The sequence below is a fragment of the Microcebus murinus genome, chromosome 11, assembly GCF_040939455.1.
Source record: "Microcebus murinus isolate Inina chromosome 11, M.murinus_Inina_mat1.0, whole genome shotgun sequence".
Taxonomy (NCBI): domain Eukaryota; kingdom Metazoa; phylum Chordata; class Mammalia; order Primates; family Cheirogaleidae; genus Microcebus; species Microcebus murinus.
The window spans coordinates 76,968,581-76,973,313 of record NC_134114.1 but is presented as its reverse complement, the minus strand read 5'-3'; the positions used below and the strand labels follow the sequence as shown (position 1 = coordinate 76,973,313).

The 4,733-nt window shown below is 36.2% G+C and overlaps 1 long non-coding RNA gene across 1 annotated transcript; it reads left to right on the top strand.

Moving 5' to 3' along the window:
• Positions 1 to 781: 781 nt before the first annotated feature.
• On the top strand, positions 782 to 3,391 carry LOC105854777 (uncharacterized). The gene is made up of 2 exons (XR_012921719.1): positions 782 to 832; positions 3,041 to 3,391. It is a non-coding gene; the product is annotated as an uncharacterized LOC105854777 (long non-coding RNA).
• The last annotated feature ends 1,342 nt before the right edge of the window (positions 3,392 to 4,733 follow it).

Genomic DNA, 4,733 nt, shown 5'->3' with positions numbered 1-4,733 from the left:
AAGCTTTTTTTCCCTACATTTTTACAGACAGCTTAATTCTTTTAAAGTAAAGCAATTAGAATAAGGCTTACCTGTAAGCACAGGCAGCACCTACTTGAGGCATGACCTGGAAAGTTAGGAGGCTGCATTCCCCCAAGTACCTCCTCTAACACTATCTATTAGTTAAGATAGCATCAACAGGGACTATAACCGTTTATTTCACAATTAAGGTAAAGAATTAATTTAGTCTTCTACAAAAAATTTCAAGCTCTGCCAAAATGTGTGCACTCAGTCTTATATATTTAAATATACTGTGTATAATGACAACGTAATGAAGGCAAATCATTGTCCTACCCCACTTAATTTAGCAGGGCAACATATTTAATAATATTGAATTTAGGGCAACTTTATAAAACATTGGGTGCTTCTATTAAGATAAGAAAAAAATGGAACATAAAAATAATCAATTAAAGAACATGTTTTTACAACTTACATCTTAAATGTCTGCAAATACAAATATGTCTTTCTGTGTGTATATATACGTTTCAATGTTCACATGGTATATAACAATGCACTAAATAGTTGAGATGGAACTAAATGAAAAAGGAAAATATAATTACAACCATAAAATGCATTCAAAGGAAAATAATATGATTCAGAGAGAGATACTATGCTATCAAGTTGGCAAATAAATTGAGTTAGTAATTTGTTTAAACCTAAATTCTGAGGGTAAAATAATTTCAAATTTAATACTTTCAAAGGGCAGTGAAAACTGAAGACCCACAACTCCCCAAAATGAAAAGGAAAAGAAGAAAAGCCTATAGAAAATGGAGAATCCTGAATACTACCATATGTAAGTCCAAATCAATGATTTTCTAAGTACATATAAAATGAATCACCCAGCTTATATACTTTGTTCTTTACCAAGGAGTGTTTAAAAGAAAAGAGAGATAAATATATATATAAATATTATAAAATGATTTTGAAATTTGGCCTATTATTTATACACTTCTGCAATACTAATGATATGTCTTTTTAAAATGAAAATTTAAATTAAAAGATTTACTTGATTAGACTTAGGCTATTAAGACCTCCTATTCTGAGAATCTGTTATTGATACATTATTATATAACTTTCTCAGTTCTATCTTCCTTCTTGCAGAAATTAAAGTGCATTCAACTGAAAGGGGGTAAAAAACATAAAATTATAAAATTGAAAGGGGGTATAAACTGAACTGCTCTTGGTAGGAAGCTGTTATTTTAAGTATAAATTGTAATGTCCAGTTGGAAGGCAGTCCTTCAGTCTATAAACTGTTATCGTGTCCATCATCAAGAAATATGTGCCCATGTCTTCTCTCCCAGGACTTCCACATTACAGTTCTCAGATTGTAACCAGGTCCACTGGAAACTGTCTCAGTACCTGCCAAGAGAGAAGTCCTTCCTTCCTTTAGGCTGCAAGAAGGGGAAATGAGAATGGTTAGCCTCTCCAAGTAACTGAAGTATTCTTGATGTTTTTCTTATTCCTATGGAAGAGAATTTATTTATTTAAGTATTTATATAAGTATTGTATGTAAAAATATATAAGTAAATATAAAAACCATGGTTAGATTAAGAACATCTAAAATAAATTTACAACCAATCTTTGCCAGCTTTTAGCTTTAATCAATCTATTAAACATATCTTTTTGACACTGGGTTCATCAATTTTCATGACATCATTATTTACTTGTTCCCATTCTTCTTTCTTTTCCGTAACAAATAATCTCTTTCAGATGTAGTTTAAAACAGAATTTAAGATCTTTGTATTTTGTCCACTGTTTTTACACAAGCTCTGGTGGTGCCTCATGCTCAGGTTCACAAGTTTCTCACAGTGAAATATTTTAACATTATAAAGCAGAGCAGCACAGGTTGCAAGCTGGCAATTCCAGGGCCAAAGCTGGTCCCTAAAGGTACTGCCTCCACCTATAGAAGGTTTTTTAAATTGTGAGCCAATCCTTAGGGATCCGGAGATTTCATAGTGTAATAAATCCAGACTCTCGTTCTCTCCTGGAAAATGAAACTATCTGGCAACACCAAGACACCTTCTCACATGGCAACTGTTGGCTAGAGCTAAATAGCAGAACGTGTGTGCCCGCCAGCTTCACTTGTTTATATTACCTGCCACAGGCATTTGAGTGTGTGAAGCTCTTCTTAATAAGCCGCAGGGCCAAAAGAAACTTACAGGACTTGTTTGAAAAGCTGTGTAAGATCCATACTAAGGTCCCTTCTATTCATTTTACCCACATCTTCACTTGTGATACCATCTCAAATTATATCAGGCTTGATTTAGCCTATGGTGTAATACCATGTTCAAATACCTGATTGTGGCAACTTTCTACTTATCAAAAGTTTCATTTAAAATTTAATCGCAAGCCAGGCATAGTGGCTCACGCCTGTAATCCTAGCACTGTGGGAGGCTGAGGCTGACGGATCGTTTGAGCTCGAGACCAGCCTAAGCAAGAGAGAGACCCCATATCTACTAAAAAAATAGAAAGAAATTAGCTGAACAGCTAAAAATATATATAGAAAATATTAGCCGGGCATGGTGGCGCATGCCTGTAGTCCCAGCTATTCAGGAGGCTGAGGCAGCTGGATTGCTTGAGCCCAGGAGTTTGAGGTTGCTGTGAGCTAGGCTGATGCTACGGCACTCTAGCCTGGGCAACAAAGTGAGACTCTGTCTCAAAAAAAATAAATAAATAAAATTTAATTGCATACATTTCTTCTGAAATTTTCATTTCACCCCCTTATAGAAGTTGTTGCTTTAATAAAGCTTAATTAAATTCTTACTTCCTAGAACTATCAAGTAATATTCTACACTCTAAGAGAATTGATTGATTTAAAATAAGATACCTATTAGAGGTGAGCTTTTGTGGAAAATATCTTGACATAATAGAAATGAAGGAAAACTGATACCTAAAATATTTAACAAAGGATATGCATCGCACTTTATCCTAGCATTTGGAACATCTGCTCTCTAAATGGACACGAAAACCTTTTTATTTTTTTTTTTTCTTTCCTCTTTAGGCACATCTCAGCCTGCTGGTCAAGCATGCCAAGAAAATATAAAAGATCTTGAAAAGGAAGTCAAAGGAGACACCTTGGAGGCTGTGTTTCATCAGACTGGGACATTAGGGAAATCTAAGGAAAATGGAGATGAACAGACATCTGCTTCTATGAATGGAAAGCAGAATTCCTCTTTTCTCCCCAAAGATAAGAAACAACATCCATCTGACAGCAAAGTACGTAGTGGGAAGGAAAATGATGATCTTCCTTCAACTATCTCTCATCAACCAAAGAAAATCTTACCAGTGGTCATATTTAATGACTGTGAAGAATCATTATCAGGAAAAATTACACTACAGGATTTCCCAAGCACAGCAGAAGCCTCTAAACCAGCAAAAGGCAAATATACTACAGAAGTGAAATGCGGGGCTTTCCATGTGAAAGTAGAAATCAAGAAAAGCTTTTTCTGTAAAACAGGAATGCAGTTCCCAACAAAAACGAGATGTTCAAACTGTCACCAGCGTTTCTCTGTCAGACACAATCAGAGATGCTACGCTTCTGGGAATTACTTTCCCAAATACAAGAATATATCAGTGAAAGAACCAAAACCGGAGGTGCCATCTAAATATCAAGGAGAAATCACCAGAACTGATAGCCCCTTGCTGAAAGTAAGCATTGCGGGAAAAGAAATTAAAGTTAAATACACGAGTAAGAAACAGAATATATTAATTAATATAACTCATCCTAAAAGAAAAGAAAAGATAACTAAATACAGAGACGTTTCCTCCAATCACACCACTAAAGAATCTTCCAGGTCTCTTTCACAGTCTGGTGCTAGGCACCCTGATAACAGGCAGCTTGAAAACATGCATCAGAGCTCAGACTGTATGCATGTCTCTCCTCCTATTGTGCTTGCTGTCCAGAAGGAGAAGAATGTTGATACAGTTGTGGTTTCTCTAACCGCAACTCCAGAGAGAGAGAAAAATAACCCTGACACATTACCTTCAGTCCTAGATGACTGTGAAGTAGGATCTGCCATCTCTCAGCAGAAGGTCTTGAAAATGAGTCAAGACGCCCCCCAAATGAACCATTTCTCTGAGGCTGAGACCTTTCTCAAAACCATTCTTTCTACTTCACAAAATACCCTAAAGACCACAAGTTTAAGTAATACAGATTTAACGAAAATGCCTTTTGAGAATCCTAAGGATATCTATAAAGAGAGAAAAATGAACTTTGATATCTTGGAAAATATCACATCAGACTCACACATACAACAAAGCACAGAAAGAATAAATAATTTGCCAAGTACTATTACCGACATCTTTCCATTTCAAAATGGCAAAGACTCCAACTTTTGTTCTTTGTCTTCTCTGAATATGCAGCTTGTAGGAGAAAAAGCAGCCAACGTCTATTGTGAAGGCAGCCAAACTTCACCTGCAGAATGCTGTGAGGACTCAAATTCTCTGTCTTTTGCTTCCAGTCAAAATGCTCTACAGCCTTGCACCTCATTCAGTCCATCTCACTGGGCCACCAGGTATTCAGATCCTAAAGAAATTCCTGGGGACACAGTTTCCTTTAATCACTGTACCACAGTTTCCTTTAATCACTGTACCGAATCTGTGCTAGATTATGAGAAGGAGCATGTTGATGTGACTGACAGAGACTTTAACAAAGCCATTGTACACAGTGACTCTCATGCAAATGCACAGCAACT